Consider the following 19,327-nt stretch of genomic DNA (forward strand, 5'->3'; position numbering starts at 1 on the left):
CTGCTACTATTGTAGACATCATGAGAGGTTCTATACAAGAGCTAAAGAAAATGATGTTCGAACTCATGAAATCCTTGAACTCTTTTATTCATCAGTTTGAGCAACTATAATGTGAGTAAGTACTAATGTTATGCATCCACAATAAGTGTAAGTGTATGATACACAGTAATATTGACTTACCATAAGGAGCTAGAGCTCATATGATCTGATGGCCAGTGTGGCTTCCACAGAAAGCCAACATCTCAGCTGTTGGAGGAGCAGATCTCTCCTTAGAAGAACTGGAGAAATGATTTCATACTAGGGATTTTTGTGCAAAGACACATAGAACCCCAATTGAATAGTATATTGAAAAGATTCAGTTTTCCAACAAAATGATGAGATCACACACTGATAGAGCTGACCTGAAGGGAGAAATAAGCTTAGGGTCATAACACATGGATTTGTGCAAAGCAGATTTACAAAGAGTCCAGTTTAATACAGTGAGTTGACTTGAAGAGTCAGGAGAGACATATTAGCTCTCGTTGCTATAATGAAATGACAGATACATAATTTTTGAAACTGAAGGCCTATTTGAATCTTTGTTTTGAAGTTTTCATTCCATGATCATGTGACCTCTCAGCATGAAACACTCATGAGTCAGTATCTTTTGGTGGGAACACTTGGCAGAGAAAATGATTAACGTCTTCAGATGGGAAAGCTAGGGTCCCACAATCTACAAGACCCATCTTTAATGACTAAAACGCCTCTCAGTTAGTGCTACTGTCTGTATTTCCTAGAAATTCCCACTAATACCTAAGACAGAGTTTTTAAGCACAGACCTTCATGGAACTTTCAACATGTAAGCTGTGGCAAAGATATTTTTCTTCATTTTCTTATAGATCTTTTGTGTATTCTTTGAAGATTTCAGACTTATATGCAATGTGTCTGTTCCCTGTTCCATGCCCACTGGACAGCCCTCAACAGGTCCCCCCCCCACCTTCATGTCTTTGTTTTGTTTTGTCTTGGTTTTTGTGACACACATACTCCAGTTAGTGCTACCTACTGGAAGATTGAGTCTGATGTAAGAATTCCTGCGTGCAATGACCACCTCTTGTCCAGAAGATGGCGTCTTCACTGTCTTCTGTCGCTTACAGTCTTTCTGCCTCCTCTCCAGCAATGCTCTCAGAACCTTGGAGTTAGTTAATACAGATCTATGTCACATTTAAGGCTGTACATGCAGTATTCCCTTGTTGAGAGTTGTCACACACTGACCAGTTATGAGTTCCTTCACCGTTACCCACTGTAGAATGCAGGTCCCTGGCCAAGGTGGAGAGCAGCTCCAATTCACAGATTGAATTCCTGCCACAGCTGTGCTGAGTTGAAGAGTTGAAAGATTACATTCTCAGTGATTTCTCTTTTTCTTTTATTGCTTTTTAATGTTTTTTTTTTCTGAATTAATGGGCATCTTTTCTCATCCAGCCCACTTTTGTTTTGTGAGACCTCCAACTCAGGCAACTGAAGCAACAACTTCCTGTGTTAAGTGTGAAAAGACCATTCCTCTCTCCCGGCTCTTCTTGAGACTTCTTCAGCCTCATTTGTACCTTTCCCAGCATCTGAGTCCTCCTAAAGTGCTTCTTCAAGAAACCTTCCTGCAGCAATGTATGCCAGCCTTGTCTATCTCCAACAGGACCTGTGTGACTATTCACCTAAATTCCAGGGCACTTTATTTTCATGTGTGTTTGTGTGTGTGTGAATGTGTGTGTGTGCGTGTACATGTGTGAATGTGTGTGTGTGTGTGTGTGTACATGGTACACTTGTGAGGACACACATGTATATGGGGATGTATGTACACATTTGTATATATGTATGTAAAGGCCAGAGGAAAACTTTAGCTTCTTGTGAAGCTATATACCTTTATTTTTTGAGCCAACATTTCTGACAGGCTGGCAACTCACCAAGAAGGCTAGAGTGGCTAGAAGGCAAGAGATCCCCAGGAATACACCGCTTCTCACCACTAGCATTATAAGCCGTTTTGCTCATTTGTTTTGTGAGTTCTGGGGATGTTCCCATGATTGCAAGGCCAGTACTCTGCTAAAATGAGCCATTCCCTTCTTCTAGAATCCTTATTGATTTGTGGCATTACCTAACGGCCCAGCTCGTATCTATCTTCTTTTATCTGGACAGGGACATAGAGCATCTGCAGATGTGGCTATTCAGTGTTTGTCACTACAGCAGGACCACAGCATGAAGCATAGCAGGACTTCCTCACATGTACACTGAATGAACAAATGGATGAACCATTATCTCAAGCCATCTCTGTTTACTAACCAGATACTTCAGGTCATAGAGTTAACCTATCCACTAACTTCCAAAGGAAGGAGCCAACTGAATTAGTAAACATCCCAGGAAGAGTTTTGTGGTGTTCTAAACCTCTGTTTTAAAGGTATCACCTTGCTGGGTGGTGGTGATACACGCCTTTAATCTCAGCACTCGGGAGGCAGAGGCAGGCAGATCTCTGTGAGTTAGAGGCCAGCCTGGTCTACAAAGTGAGTTCCAGGACAGCCAGTACTATTACGTAGAGAAACTCTGTGTCAAAAAAACAACAAAACAAAAACCAAAAACGAAACAAAAAAGTAGCACCTGATTATGAGAGATAGAGATGCCAATATGGGTCTTTTTTCAAAAGACAAAACAGCTAAGATTGATCTTGGACAGGTCAGTACGAAGAGCTGGGCAGTGAAAGAGCCTAATCTGTCCCTTCCCTGTCACTTTCCTGCTTGCTTGTCATAGACATCGGCAAGGTCCATCCATATCTATTCTTTAATGAAAATCAGATAACTCCACCAAAGACACTTTGTGATTAATTACTGAAGGTTCAGGGAAAGTGCAGTTACCAGTGTGTCTGTTAGAACATTAAAGGGAAGAGAATGGAAGGGGAGAGTAAGATCACAGCCAGCCTGTAAGACCACATCAGATGTAAGAGGACAGGGTTACGGGGTCAGACATGCCCCACTGTGGGGGGTGGTGAAAGCAGAAGATTGACCTCTTTTTAGCTTCTTTGTTGAGCAGTGGCAGCAGAGGAGGGAGCAAGTGTTCCTTGGGGCCATTGTCTTCACAATGATCCATTTTGAATAAAAGTCCTCAGTGCCATTATTCTGTGGTAAGACGCCCCGGCCAGCGGGGTCTTCAACGGGGACCTGAAGGGAGGGCCGGCGAATGAGAGGGACAAGAGACAGAAAGAATGAGAGCAAGACAAGACGTCTGATCAAGCTCCAAAATTTTATTTTTCTCTCAAGGCATATATAGGTAGGCAAAGGGGGTTGTGAGCAGGAAGGGACTTAATTATGGGCTGTTCAGCCAGCAGGAAATGTTGTTATGAGGGTTATCTATCCACTCTTGTCTAACTGCCTAATTGCTTAACTGCAGCTCATTCACCTGATATCTGAGAAGAGGTTCTGGTATCTGTGAGAAGAGGTTCTGGTGCTATGGAGACTTAAGCAAGGCCTAGATCTAAGAAAAGAGGAGAGAAGCATAAATATGGCAGCATGTGTGTCAAGGGTTGCTTAAGCTTATGGCTCCCATCAGTAAGAGACTAAACAAGAATTTGTAAGAGCAAAGCACATATGACCGATACATATGTATGTATGTATGTGTGTATGTATGTTATAAAAATGGAAGATAGATAATAGAAAAATAGAGATAGATGATAGATACATGATGATAGATGATCCATAATTAGCTGATAATAGGTAGATTTATAGATCAATTAATAGAGGATTGATAAATAGATAAGTGGACATTTTCTGGAGCTGTGAAAGTTAAATCTTAGTTGCATTGGAGATCTCAGAATGCAGGAGATGTAAGCACTGTTGGGACACCCACCACAGAGAGCTATAGGTTTAGAGAGGAGCCCATCTAAGCCCAATATAGAAGCTGTGTGCTACAAGTAGAAGAGCTGGAGGGGCGGGGCGATCCAAGCCTGTGAAGCTCAGGGAAAAAAGCCCCAGATGCCAAATGTTGGCCTACAGGATTTTTGTTGTTGTTGTTGTTTTCCAGACAGGATTTCCCTGTGTAGTTTTGGTGCCTGTCCTGGATCTCAATCTGTAGACCAGGGTGGCCTCAAACTCATAGAGATCCAACTGGCTCTGCCTTCCCAGTGCTGGGATTAAAGGTGTGTGCCACCGCCGCCCGGCTGGCCTACAGGATTTTATTTTTAACTGCCGGATTTTAAATTTGCTTGATTTGATTGCTCCTCATGATGCCCCAATTCTTCCCTTTGGGGAAATGAGAATGTTATGCTATGTTATCATATGTTAGAAGTATATAAATTGTTTTTAATTTTGTTGAAGACAGTCTTTAATAGACTACAGCCATTGAAAGAGGCTTTGGGCTTTTAAGGTAGAACAATGCTTTATATTATGAAGAAAATGAGACTTTAGAAATGAGAAATAGAAAGTTATGGTTTAAAAGAGATAAGTTTGAGTATCAAGTTGACAAGGGCTTGATGTGATTGTTCGCTTTGTCATCTTAACACAACCTATAATCACTTGGGAAGGGAGGTATTGTCTACATGCGAGTGACTGTGGGAATGTCTGTGGGGATTTTCTTAATAAGTTAATTTGTACAGGAATATATAGTTCAATGTTAGTGGCACCATTTCCTAGGCAGAGATCCTGAACTGTATAAAAGAGAAGAAAGTAAACTGAACATGAGTGAATGAGGAAGCAAGGAAGCTCTCATGCATTCATTTCTCCGCTCTGGACTGTGGATATGATGATGAGATGTTTGAAGGTCCTTCCTAAGTTCCCCAATGATGATAGAAGGTGAAATGGAATTGTAAGCTGAAGTAAACCACTTCATTTTCTAAGCTGGCTTTTGTCAGTTTTTTTCTATTATAAAAACAACAGGAATGAAATTAAAATAGAAAAAAAGGAAGAAAGAAAGAAAAGAAAGATAAATGATAGATAGCAATGAATGCATTGTAGACATAATCTAGAAATCTCTTCATGCCTATATGTTTATGTATCCATAACTGTATCCTTATGTTATCTATCTATCATGTCTGTCTATCTATCTGTCTATCTGTCTGTCTATCTATCTATTGACATATAAATAGAACAGAAATAAAAGTTAGAAAAATTTTCCATGAGCTAGTGCAATGATGGGTATATACATTCAAACAGACAAATGTTGGGGTGCATTTTCATCATGACAAAATCAAAACATGTCTCTTATATTACTTCATTAATATTCATTTAATTTTATTTTGACTCTGTGTACAAGTCATAAATTGCTATCTCTCTTTATAGATACCAAGTGAGCATGGTACCAACTTGACTGCTGCTGTCCTAGTTCATCTGGGAATGGGTCACAAGGAGGTCCTCAAAGGAGCCAGTGGCGTATCACTCTCACTTCTCTGTTTGGAACACATTATAAATGGTATTTTTTTTTTCAGGAGACCTTTCCTTACTTCACAGAGTCACTATTTATTCTATATACAAAGATGTATTTGCCTTCCTCTGCCTCTCTCTGATTCTCTAAATTGGATTGTAATGATTTGGAAGGTGGTAAAGTACCCATGAGCCATCCATGCATTGAAATTCTACTGTTCCATAATTAAGCAAATCTGAGTGAGATCTACATGTTCTTCAGAGTTCTGATCTGAACAAGGGAACATCCCCAAACTCCTTGACACTGCTGTTTTGAGAATAAAGAAATAATCTATTGGGGCTGAAATGATGGCTCAGTGGTTATATCACTTGTCCTGTATGTACTAACACCTGTGTTCAAATCCCCAGAGCCCAGGTAAAGTCTAGTGCACTTATGTGACTAAAACCCTAGTGGACCACTTCACACATCAGTCCTCACCTTTGCCCTTGTTTGAGGGAGAATTCTTTGTCCTTTATAATCCTCCACCATATATGCTGAGCCAGCCGGTCAGTCTTCACCCTATGCAGACTGAGCAAGCTGTTCAAAAAGCTTTCACATTGTGTCTTCTCTCATCTCATCATAGAAACATCAGGATTTCACACATTACTAAACATGAGCCTTCACATAGGATCTTGGGATCTGAATTCAGATTCACATGTTTGCAAGGCAAAAGTTTATCCAGCAAGCTATCTCCCTTGCTCCACAGTGACAAATGTTTCAAAACCCCATTTCCTTCAGGTCTAAGGCTTCAACTATGCTACAACAGTATAGTCACTGCTATCTTAAAAACATTTTCATCTCACACTAGAAGTCCATAGGAGAGCAATGTTTCAAACAGTAAAAACTTCACATTGAATTGAAATATAATAGTGGGTAACAGGAGAGAGACTAGAAAAGTCAGAATAGAAGTAAATACTCACTTTGGACTTATTGACTCCAAACAAGAACAAACGCACAGCATAATGGAATTGGAGCTGTCTCTGTGGAAAGCTGTTTATTCTCCCACATTCTTATTTAGATTTTTACTATTTTGAGTGGTTATGTGGGTATTTGTATGTATACACATGCTACACACCCATAGCATGTGGAGGAGAGACCAATATGGAGGTGGCATTTTCATTATTCTCCATGGAATGTTCTGATACAGCATTTCACTGATCCCAAAAGTCACCAACTAGCTAGGCTAGCTGGTCAATAATCCACAGAGAGCCTTCTGTCTTGTGCTTTACCCCTCAGAGTTAGGGTCACAGATATGAACCACAATGTCTGGCTTTCTATGTGGACACTGGGATCTTAAATCAGGTCTTTATGCATACACAGCAAGAATATGGATTAAGCCATGCCCACAGCCCTTGTAACATACTTTTTAAAGTATAGAAAGACATATCTTCCAAGGCCCAAATTGAAGAAGGCAACATGCCTCCACTGACTTTCTAGTGGACTACCATCCACACCGTCCATCTCTTTGTGTCTTTCATCCTCTGCCTTTATAAAAGATGACAATTGATACAAATTGGAATGATGAAGGTTGGATAAATTAATTTAGTATATTTTTTTAATTTTGAAATGATTATGTATTTACATCATTCCCCCCCACTTCCATTTTCTCCCTCAAAAATGTTATTTTGTGCACAAGTTTGAAACTGTTGGAAGTAGTAGACAGTACTGATTTATTCGTGATGTCATTTGGGTTGTTCAAGTTTTTCTCTACATAAGATGATGTTGCAGTGGGCTTTTCCTATAAAGCTTTTTTACTACATTGAGGTATGTTCTCTCCAACCATACTCTTTTTAGGACTTTTATCATGAAGCCATGATGGAGTTTTATCAAAGGCTTTTTCAATATTCAGTGAAATGATCTTGCAATTTTTGTGTTTAGATTTTTTATGTGGTTTATTACATTCATTGACTTGCATCTCTTGAATCTCAGTGCCTCTCCAAGAGAAAGCCAGCTTACTTGTTGTAGATACTCTTTTTGAGGTATTTCTCTATTCTTCTTTCAAGTATTATATTGAGCATTTTGAAGTCTATTTTCATCTGGGATATTGACCTGCAGTTTCTCCCTCTCTCCCTCCCCCCATCCCCCCTCTCTGTGTGTGTGTGTGTGTATGTGTGTGTGTGTGTGTATGTGTGTGTGTGTGTGTGTGTGTGTCTATGTGCATGTATAGAATGTTTTGTTATTAGAGTGGTATGGGCTTCATAGCAGGAGTTAGGAAGTGGTTATTTTGTTTCTATTTTTTGTTAAATGGTTTAAGAAGTGTTTGCTGTATATCTTTGAAAATGTAATAGTGAGGCACCTAGAGTTTCGAGGCATGGTAAACCCCACAAGACAAGCACAACTCTGCCCTGAGTCTCTTCAGGTAGGAAGAATTTCACTCATGAGACGCATCGTGTTTCTAGGCCTGGTGGATCTCAAGGACAAGTACAGCCCTGCCCCCGTTCTCAAGACTTGGAGCTGGAAGAACTCCACCCACTTTCTCTGGTGCAGGGCAGTTGGGCACCGTTATGATCCTTGGAAGCATGATCCTGTCCAGCACCATGATGGATGGAGCAGGACTGGAGAATCACACATGATGCAGGACAGATGGGCAGTATTCTGGTGAGCAAATGTATGCTGTGGTATGGGAGAGAGAGGGAGAGAAAGAATGGTTCATATCCTGTGGACAGAGGCATATATGAAGAGGTGAAAGTGGTGAGGAGCTGGCTGAGGTGGGTGACTTGATTGCCACCCAGGGCCATGGAAGGTGGCAGGGGCACATGTCTGGATTGCCCTGATGCAACTGCAGGCTGTGCTGCTGTCTGTGACTCCTAATGTCACCGAAGGCCAAGAGGATAGGGCTGTAGAGAGTTGGACCTGCTTCCTCACTGGCCACACTGCTAAGGAGAACTGGTCTTGCCTCTCACCGGCTGAAGCACTCAGAAGACAGGGTATCTATGTCTCACCTGGGCAGCACAATAGAGCTGACCCTGCTCACAGGGGCAAGGGCAAGCTGGCCTTGACAGTGTGAAAATGGGAGAGAAGGTCATGTCTCCCATGTGGTGAGAGAAAGATGCCTCCCTTTGACTGTTAATTTACGTCCTCTCTTTCTTTCTTTTACTGAGTTAGGCCAAGGGTGTGACGATCTTGCTTATCTTCTCAATGAACCCATTCTTAGATCCCCGATTCTCTGCATTGTTGTTCTTGTCTCTATTTCATTCATTTTGGTTCTAATTGGGGATTTTGTTTGTTGTTTTTACCAAATTTTCCAGTTGCATCATTAAATCATTTATTTGTGCTCTTTCTGAGTTTTAATGGAAGCACCTAGAGTTTCTTCCAGAGGACTGTATTTAATGTGTCCTGGGGGTTTTACTGTGTTGACTTTTCATTTTCATTTAGTTCCAGGAATTTTTTTTTTATTTCTTCTTTGACCTATCCATCCTTCAGTAATGAATTGTTTATTAGTTTGTGTATTTACTAGAAATTGTTTGTTGTTGAATTTAAGTTAAATTGCAGTATAGTTAGATGTGTTATACAAAGTAATTTTTTATTATCCTGAGTTTGTTAAGAAGTGTTTGGTGTTCCAGGAAGTGGTTTATTTTAGAAAATCTTCCTGTTGAGTAGAATATATATACTTTGGTGTTTGGGTGGAGTACTTTATAGATGATTGCTAGTCCATTTGATGTATGTTATCAATTAATTCTGATGTTTCTTCGCTTATTTTTTGGCTAGATGACCTGCCTGTTGTAGAAAGCAGAATATTGAAATCATCTGCTATTAATGTGCTTATGTTATTCTGTGTCTTTAAATCTAATATTGCATTTTAAAAAAATGTAATTGGGTGACCCAGCATTAGGTATATATATATATATATATATATATATATATATATATATATATATATATGATATCCACGGTTTTTTTGTTAATTGTTGTCTTGATTAAAATGAAGTATCCCTCTTTATCTCTTCTAATTGTTTAGTTTGGTCTATTTAGTTTGTATTAGTGTAGTGAAGCCTGCTTGCTTCCTGGTCTCATTTGATTGTGGTATTTTGTCAATCTTCACTGAAAGATGCCTATCTTTAAAGCTAACATGAGTTTCCTGTAGACAACAGATAGGTGGATTTGGTTTGGTGATCCATCCATTTTGTCTATGTATTTTTATTGAGGAACAGAGACCACAGATATTAAAGTTATTATTGAAAGGTGTATGTTAATTGCCGTCATCGTATTGTTCATTTTCATGTTATTTGTATCCTCACTGGTAGTTTGAGTTTCAGTAATTATAGCTTTATTTTTCTCCCTACAGTCTTTTGTCCATAATTATTCCAGGGGAATTTACTTTTGGTGTCAACAATATCAGTTTAAGTTGTGCCTGACAAAGTTTGTCCAGCACAAGTCAGTCTCTGAGAATTTCTAAGTGTCTTTTCAAATATAATTAACTGCAAGGGTCAGGTTAGAGACTGGATCTACTTTTACTGTTGAAAAACCCACATGATATATTTGTCCCATTTGTTTCCAGTAAAACCACCTTCTTGATTCTTCTTGGGTCATTGGGTCGCATGCTTGCCTTACATGTATGAGATCCTGGATTCAATCTCCAGCACAGCCTAAAGAGGGAATGATGGTTCTCTTCCTGATGATACCTGCACTAGCATATGGAAGATGGAGGCAGGAATATCAGAAGTCCAAGGACATACTCAGCTGCAGGCTAAATTCAAGGCAGCATGAGCTACATGAGAAACCATGGAAAACAAAGAAGTACAAGTCAACAAAACAAACTGTCTCCTAGGTTTGAAAATCTGTGTGTTTAAAGAAAATCAAGTCTTGAAATTTCAAACTTTGAAAAGAGAAATGATATACATGATGGAGGAAAGAATGCACTCAAAGCATGTTGTAGCTTTGGGTTCTAGGTTCTTCAGTTATTTGTGCACACGTTATCTACTCACCCGTTTTTAGTGCTTTATTTAAATTGTTCATCTTCATTTTGCTCTTATAAAAAGCATTTATAAAATTATGTTTATGGGTGCATGTCTGTATGTGGGTGTGTACATGTGAGTGAGGATGCCTCAAAGAGGCTAGGGGCATCAGATCCATCTGCAGCTGGAGCTGCCTGACTTGGGTGCTGGGAATATGTGCTCTTTAACTGCTAAGCTGTCTCTCCAGCTACTAACTTTTAAAAATTACATTTATTTATTTACCTGTGTGGGGTATTCAAGTGGAAATGAGAAGACAATTTGAGGAATTCAAGTCTTTCCTGCCATCAAGTGGGTCCCTGGGACAAAATGTTGGCATCACTAAGCTCAGTGGCAAGTGTCTCTACCCCTTGATGCATCTAGGTGGCCATCCTGTTTATTTTAAAGTATATGTATTTAATATGTGAGTCCAGAGAGTATTTTAAAAAAGAACTATTCCAGAATACCCCCACTTAAGAGCAGGTCCACCATAACCTGAAGAAGATAAATATATGAGGACAATAGTATCCCAACAGGGTTTTGAGGTATTGTATTAGAAATAAAGAGCAATATGCTAGAGAATCAAATACTGTCCATAAATACCTCATCTAAAATAAAGACCATGTACTGGAGAGTGGGGGGTTGGGGAAGTAAGTGCTTCTTAAAGCAGAGATCACAGAGTAATGAACTCTACACTGAAAATGGCAACAAGCCCAGAGGATTATAACATACCCTGTGTGAGATAGACAGAATAAGACAGGTCCAGAGAGAATGTCATGAGGAAGATACTGGGTGGAGCTTCCCCACCATACCACCAGCCAATCAATGATGCATTTCCACCAGACCCATGGTAGTCGTTCTTTGCACCATGCTCAAGATGCATGAGGAGTCCGTGGAATGCAGAAAGGCAGGGTGTGAGAAGTCCCTATCTGCTACTTCCTGAGACACAGGAGGTTATGTAAAAGTTGGCAACACATGGTCTCCATTTGGTGTTTGGGATAAAGAATGAGAGATGAAAGAAAGCCATGCCTGTGTTAAACATTCTACAAGGCTGATGGATTGATCATTGGAAACTGGAAATTCGCAGAAGCCACAATTATATCGGGTTGTTTTCAGTTCCATTAATAGCTATTTATTTTCTTCCTCTCTGTGCCCTAGAATCCTTGAGGCTGTTATGTAAACACCATGCCAAATGCACAAACATAGCCCTGGACTTCAACATCAAAAGGCTGAAAATTTCTCACCATCTGAATTCCATGTCAAAGCTTCTCCTACTTTGCTGTCACCAGCTGCCTGAAGGTCCCACAGTGGCCCGATTTGCAACTGTTTTTGTTGTGTTACTATAAAAACTTCACAACTCTGTTACCATGTTACAACATGGTGTTTGGGTAACACAAGTCTGTGTTTCTAGGACAGGGTCACTCATATTTTCCTTCCAAGTGAGATCCTTACTGTCTTTGATGTGAGAGCTGGATGTTTTGTGTTGGAAGCATCATTGCCATGCTCACTTCTAAGATGATAGGTGGTGACATCATGAGCCAGTGTCTGTGTGATGCACTCACTATCTCCCCAGCCTCTACTCCATAAATTGTTTTAAATAATAAAAATGCTTGGTAATCCACTTAGATTAAGGGTACTCACCCTGAAGGGCATTAGGAATCTCTCACTTCAGTGGGTTTTCCATGAATTTGATCACATAATAAAAATATGTCACTCTGCATATCTTTACAGCTTTTGTGGGTGGCCAGTTTTGAAGTAGACTTTTCTGCTCACTCAGCCTGAATGAAATCTGTGAATATAAAAAACAAGCTATTTTAAAGGTTATATGGTCCTATCTAAATACCATATCATAATGCTCTTTTTTAGCTTATAAGAGTGGCGAAAGTGTAGAGATTTTAAAAGAAACTGAAGAAATAAAACACCATATGTGAATAGATATCAACAAGAAGAGGTTGAATTTCTGATAGGTCATTCAGTCCAAAAGCCCATTTTTAATATGTACTTTAGTATTTTTATTGTTGTTTTGTGTGTTCAGACATATGTGTACAGATGTGCATGTAGTGTCTGTGTGTTGATCTGAGGACAACTTCATGGTGTCAATTTTTTCCTTCTACATTCATGTGAGTTTTATGAATGGGACTCTGATTGACAGATTTGAATGCAGCAGGCATCCTTACCTGCTGAGCTGCCTTGTGAGCTGCATCTTTAATGCTATTAGCAGAAGTTTATACACAGTGCTGCATCAGATGGGAAAGGTGAAATGGCTGCCCACCTGTCATGAGAACAATTGATACAAGGACTGTATGTTCACTCAAATGACTAACAGGTGAGTGTAAAAAGCAATTGCTAGACTTTTCTTTTGACCTATATATTATTCATATATATATATATATATATATATATATATATATATATATATAGTCTATCTTTTCTGATAATAAATGGGAGGGAATATTTCTGATTGTCTACTAAATGTCAAGTATAACCATGATCAACTTTGTATGGGTGCTTACCTGTTCTGCATCCATGACCCTCTGCAGGGAAACCAATATGGCTTGAGGTAAAAGATGACTTGAGAGGGATGATTCCAGGGAGACAGTGGGAATCTCAAAAACATTTCTCCATGGACCCAAGGATCACAATTTTCTTTCATCTCCCTCCTCCCACAATATTTCAGTGTTCTCTAGTCTCTGATATAAATTATTTATTGCTATAATCCTATGATTAAATATTTTATTTGGAGTCTGTTTGTTTTGATCTGGATAGATTGGTTCAATGTCTAAGAGCATTCACAATTCTTACAGGGTACCTGAGTTTAGTTACCAGTGCCTACATCCAGCAGTTCACAGCTCCTGTGGAACCATCCTTTTCTACACTATGAATACATATCACTCTCATTGGTCAATGAAAATGGACAGGCCAGTAGCTGGGCAGGCAGTTAGGTGGGAAAGCCAAGATGTTCCCATGGGAAGAAGGAGAGTAGAGTCAGGAAATGCCAGCTAGCCACCGAACAAGCAGGACATGTTAAAAATGATGTAACAAGCCACATGGCAGAATTTAGGTTAATAAAGTTGGGTTAATTTAAGTGTAAGAGCCAGTTAGTAATAAGCCTGAGCTATTGGCCAAGCATTTATAAGTAATATAAGCCTCTGAGTGGTTATTTGGGACCAGGCCTTTGGGACATGAAAGCTCTGATTACATATAACTACCTGTAACTTCAGGTTGAGGGGATACAACATCCTATACTGGATTCCACAGACACTGCAAGCATATGTACATACATAGACATATAAACATAATTAAAAATTAAAAACAAATCCTAAAAGATGTGTTTAAGCCTAGTTGTCTATTTAACTTCACTCCTTCATTAGTTTACTTGTTTATTTTGACACAGGGCCTCGTGGAACAGTCCGGCCTGGAACTCATTGCACAGTGGAGAATAATTGGGAACTCCTGACCCTGTGTTGCCGCCTGCAGTTCTTCGGGTTTGGAGGTCCACTGCACAGCACTGGGCCAAAATCTGCAGTGTAAAAGCAAACATAAAGAATGAGCAGGAAGCTGAGCTGCAGCCTTTGTTTGCAATAGTTTTCACCCTTCCTGATGCTGTGACCCTTTAATACAGTTCCTCATGTGGTGGTGACTCCAAACTGTAAAATTATTTTCTTTGCTATTTCATAACTGTAATTTTGCTACTGTTATGAATTGTAAGGTAAATGTTTGTGGAATGTAGAGGTTTGCCAAAGGGGTCAAGACCTTTAGGATGAGAGCCGCTGGTTTAAAGGAACACAGAATATGAAAACTGAAATTCCAATTTTATTACTGCTTAGATGAGATTTCAGTAAAATGCTTGCAAGCTGACCCTATTAGTTTGGTAACAGCCTTCATATTTTCTCAAGTTCTCCTGCCCAATGTGGCTGGCTCTCTTCTGTGCTATTGATGAACTTTTCTATTCATTTTCTCCAGGTTCTCCTCTTGTCTTTATCTTCAAAATTAACCCTTTGATGGGCAGGTGGCTCTTGTTGCCATGTCTTTTTTTTTTAAAGTAGATTATTAAAGGAACAAAATCCTATCAGCTGCTTGTGCGTTCAGCATAGTAAAGCTTGCAACAATCAAACCATTTGTAAAAATAATGGTGGTTAAAGAAGTATGGCTCCTAACTCATAAGTTCAAGCCAATTGGAAAAGGTGACAGTGACATGTGCAGTAAAGATAATCACACTTCACTTGCTTTCCAGTGCTGTAAAAAATCTTACGGATACTGTTGTAAGTGACTTAAAAACAGGAATTCAGTTAAAACTACAGGATGGGCCTTGGTGTTTTTGCACTCCACAGCTGTAACCCACTGTACAGATGAAGAGACTGAGTTCTGGGGTGGCTCTGATACCACACAGTTATAAGCAAGAGACAGCAGATGGGAAGTAGCTGACCTTCCCCTTCACAGGTTCTATGCAATCCTCTCTGCAGTGGCTGCACTGGCAGGGATGAGGCCATTCTAGAGAGACCCTGATAAGCAGTCCCTAGCTTAGCTATCAGACTATGCAGAAAATGGACACCAAGAAATTTCTCCAGGAATCCCATGCTGGGAGAAGAAAAATGCTGAAGCCTGGTGCTAGCCAGAGGGTCAACCTGCTTCTCAGAAAAAGATTCACACATTTATGTAGCAAGAAGGATTTTTATACATTACTTACCAAATAATCTCAGAGTGGAGTTTACTGCTTACACTTATCTTCCACAGAAGTTCATTTTGTTTAGACACATAATGCAACTTCAAGAAAATTCGCCTCTAATATATGACTCAAGGCCAATTTTAATGTAGGTTATCATTTTTTACAGATATTTCTTTATAGCATCTTTCAAAATAAAGAGCCTTGAAATTGAAACCAAAGTCTTGTAAGGCCAGAATGGCTCATCACATAAGGTCCAGTGACAGATTACCTTTGCTGATGCTACAGTCCCTTGTGTGTCTGTAATCATTGAGATAATGACATTGGGAATAGAAGGTTTTTGTGGTAAAGTGTTTCTGTGCAAGCATGAGGACCTGAGTTCAGATACCAAACAACTACCTGAAAAGCCAGGCATATTATTGTGTGTCTATAACCTTAGCACTTGAAATGTGTAGATAGAGGATCCTTGGAGCTTGCTGGTGAGTTCACCTAACGATATCAGTGAGCTGCAGGTTCAGGAAGAGACCTGTCTTTAACAATGAGCGGGAAAGTGATTAGAGAAGATACCCAGAATCCATCTGGCCTCCACACACATTTGCACACATGAGCATGCACACCCATATGTGCTGCACACACACAAGCATGCACACTTACCTGCAGAGATAATGACATGACGTATGAAGTTGACTGTTGGCCAATGACGCCCATTCTTATGCTCCCATTTGGTTTTGAATCACTCTGAAACAGTGCAGGTTACAGTTACAGTTTCCCCAGAGATTCAAAACTGATTTTCAGGAGGGCATTTTTCAGCACATCTGTGGTGTGCTAGAACAGGACATGCCCCTCTTTTCTTGTCTTCTCCCTCTTGACAGTTTTCCTGCCCTGAGTCTAGAGTATACATTCTTCATCTATTTTGATTTCTGATTATATCTTCAAATGGAAAAAAAAGGAAAGAAAACAAATGACAAGGCTTCACATGACTTTGCCATTATGAGAAAATCACCAGCAAGGGCTGACGAACAACTTCACCGAGGTATTTTCTCTTTATTACCTCAATTGAGTAATTAATTGCAGCAGACACAAATCATGGAAACAGAGATCTCTATAGTTTTTATTGTATTTCTATTCAGCAGATGGTTTTCAGATTTGAGGGTTCTATGAATACCCACCATTTCAAAGATACAATAATAAACAAAAAGTGAGCAGAAATGAAGGGCACATACGATTATCTGTGAGTTTGTCTTTTAGAGCTCATATTAATCATTTTTGGATTGATAGGTGTTTAAAAATATTAGTCCAGATAAACACATCACCAATTCTGCCCTTCATTTTAAATGAATCCCATTTCTTCTGTTTGCATTTCAATCCACTTTAAGAAGTCACAAATAAAATATATTCTATCATAAGAGCCATAAAATGCAGGTGTTGGACTGAAAGAGCATCTCAGCAACTGCATTTTATAGGAATATAAAAGTGATATATAACCCACTTGAAACTAAGTTTGCCTTCCCTTTGTTTCTGCTGAGAAGGATTTTAAACTTGTCTGGTCCACCCAGAAGGAAACATGAGCTAAGCTGTGCCTTTCAAAAGAGGGCAAAAGAAAAGGATGGAGCTTTGCTTCCAAGAAATAATACCAAGGACTGCCAGCTCTGAGTATTAAGATGCTTTAATGAATGACATCAGACACACAACACAGGAGCACACTAAGAATGTACATGTCATAACTCTCATTTTTTACCCCACATTGTTTCTCAAAGTGAGCTATATAAATAAAAGCAAGTCACAAGCACCATCCTGCCTAGAATGAAGATATTCTAAGAGATACCATGTATTTTCTTTTGGCTTTGAACTATTGGCACAATGGACCCCAAGATACTGGAATTCCCTCATGAATCTCAAGATGAGGAGAGGGAAAGACTGGTATCATCCAGAAGAGGAGCCTGTGTCCCAGAAAGAGATTTCACATAATGCTGACAACTTTTCAGAGGACTTAGACAGGGCCACACCTTGACCAGAACAGCTTAGTTACAAAAAACTCTTGCACTCTATTTAATCTTCACCCTTAAGTGAGAAACTTGAAGTTACGTGTGTGTGTGTGTGTGTGTGTGTGTGTGTGTGTGTATGTGTGTGTGTGTGTGTGTGTGTATGTGTGTGTGTGAGGATCCTGGTTTGTTAGGTTTCCAAGGGCCCAGGCTCTGTCCCTAACTGAGTAACATCACCCCATTCACACAAAACTTATGCATTCATTTTAAGAATACTTGGACTACAAATTTTTGTATTTACAAATTCTTACTAGACAAAAACATGAATGAATCTTGGCCAGTTTTGTTGTCCTCTATAACTCTAAACAAATACAGATTTGTGAGTCCATTGCAGCAGCATTCAATTCATGTCTGGTACAGCCAAGACATTATAGAGTAATAAGAAGTCTCTAGTTCAGAAAAATCCACAGCACCAAACAGTTCCTGCTGTCCATAAAGATCTGTGCAGCTGGGCTCCAGTAAATAGCCATGAGCTTACTTACACCTTGATGTCAAATTGTTCTGAGGACTTCCTCTGAGAAACAAGCTGATCTTAGTTTTGTGGAATGTCTGGTTTCTTATCATTGTTATCTCAAGTCTTCAAAGTTCCCCCTGAAAAATATTTGGGAGAATTCATCTTTCAAGGAGACAGCACTTCCAATTTGACTACTCACATGGTCATAGAAGAGAGTGAGCTCTAACAAACTGTCCTGACTTTCTTAATCATTGTCATGGTCTATGCCCACACACATGAGCATCCACATGCACGCGCATGGTGTGCACACACACACACACACAAATGTACTGTGAAGGAAAGTAGCTGTTCTTTCCCCTGAACTGTCTGCAAGACCTATTCACTTCAATGATGTGAAGAGATTAGAAAACTGCAGATTTAGAGCCAAATTATAATTTGCTTTGAATAATCCTTCTCCTCCTGAGTAGTCATGCCTTGACCACACCCACATCTGACCTGAAATACCCTGACTAACAAAACTTTCTTTGAGTTGTATTAACTTACCACAACCCAATTTCTACCAACCCAAGCTAAGAGTGGCTCAGCATCTGAGGCCTATAACAGAAGTGTCTCCTCTTTGCACTAAATACCTACTTGGTGTTTTTATCAATGAATTTAAAAACAATGCATTATTTGCTGTGGAATACTGCAGACCAGGCAGGACACAGGAAAACTTCCAGCTACACTTATTTATAGATTTCTTGGTTTCATTATTGTAAAAACTCTCAAATGGTTATAGTGTTGGAATATGGAACTTGGAGTAATCTAAATCTGTGATCATAGAAATAGTCAATCACATTTGGCTTCAAAATAAACAATCTTTTGTACCCTTTGAGGGAAGGCTTGTTTTTCTGTGTCAAAAATAATTAAAGTTTTTGAACATGTTATAAATTGTATGACAAAAAATTCTCTACTCAGCCCTTCACAGAATACCTATATCAACTCCTCCAAGGCTCAGGTGACATTTTGTGGAACAGGGGGCAAAAAATTCAAAATTCAGACACTAGGAGAATGGGAGCTCTTATAAGTTATGGAGAATTTCCTCTCATTTGAAATATTCTGTCCTGGAAGGAAGCTCATTACCACTGATAAAGCTCTAAAGGGAGGTTTTGTAATACTGGTGAACTGAAAGTTCTTAGTTTTAGGAAGTTCCTGAAACATGAGAAGAAAATTTTACAAATGCTGTCTTCTGAAAATGCCATGATTGTTTCACTCCCCAACTCACAACACTGGTGGTTACCTACACAAGATCTGTACAAAAACAGTCTCCTTAACATTCCTTCCTTCATGAAGGAGAGAGAGGCTCATGAAACTATATGCCTTCCTGGGGCTTGATAAGTAGTTAGGGGTTGCTGGAAGAGATGTGAGTTTTTCCTCTGCTGTAGTGCCTCATAAGCTGTTCACGCTCTAGTAAATAACATGACATCTGTGCTCATGCATGCAATGCTAATTAAACTCAATGGGTCACATGAAGCAGAGATGAAAGGAAGCGTGTGGCTTGCTGGGCAGAAGACAGGCTTACAGAAGAGAGGGTGTTGAGAAAGGGCAAAGGGGGAATGAAAATGACAAAAATTCCGTGTGTGTGTGTGTGTGTGTGTGTGTGTGTGTGTGTGTGTGTACTATCCAAGAATAAAGAGGAAAAGGTATCTACAACATAGCTGCTTTTCTTTCTATTAAAATCCTTTTTATTATATTTATGGAGTGTGTGCATGTGTGTGCTCATGCCAGAGGTGCATGTGGCGGTCAGAGGACTGTGTGCTGGATTCTGTTATTTCCTTTTACAATGTGG

At 39.5% G+C, this 19,327-nt stretch overlaps 1 long non-coding RNA gene across 3 annotated transcripts; it reads left to right on the forward strand.

Moving 5' to 3' along the window:
- The first annotated feature begins 10 nt into the window (after positions 1-10).
- Positions 11-13,973, forward strand: LOC131925105 (uncharacterized). 3 transcript variants are annotated; one of them, XR_009383155.1, is made up of 5 exons: positions 11-111; positions 7,809-8,007; positions 9,908-10,177; positions 11,499-12,666; positions 13,735-13,973. It is a non-coding gene; the product is annotated as an uncharacterized LOC131925105 (long non-coding RNA). The 3 variants fall into 3 exon arrangements; XR_009383153.1 differs by lacking the exon at positions 9,908-10,177; XR_009383154.1 differs by lacking the exons at positions 11,499-12,666; positions 13,735-13,973 and having other exon boundaries at positions 9,908-10,402.
- The last annotated feature ends 5,354 nt before the right edge of the window (positions 13,974-19,327 follow it).

Source organism: Peromyscus eremicus, chromosome 15 (assembly GCF_949786415.1).
Source record: "Peromyscus eremicus chromosome 15, PerEre_H2_v1, whole genome shotgun sequence".
Taxonomy (NCBI): domain Eukaryota; kingdom Metazoa; phylum Chordata; class Mammalia; order Rodentia; family Cricetidae; genus Peromyscus; species Peromyscus eremicus.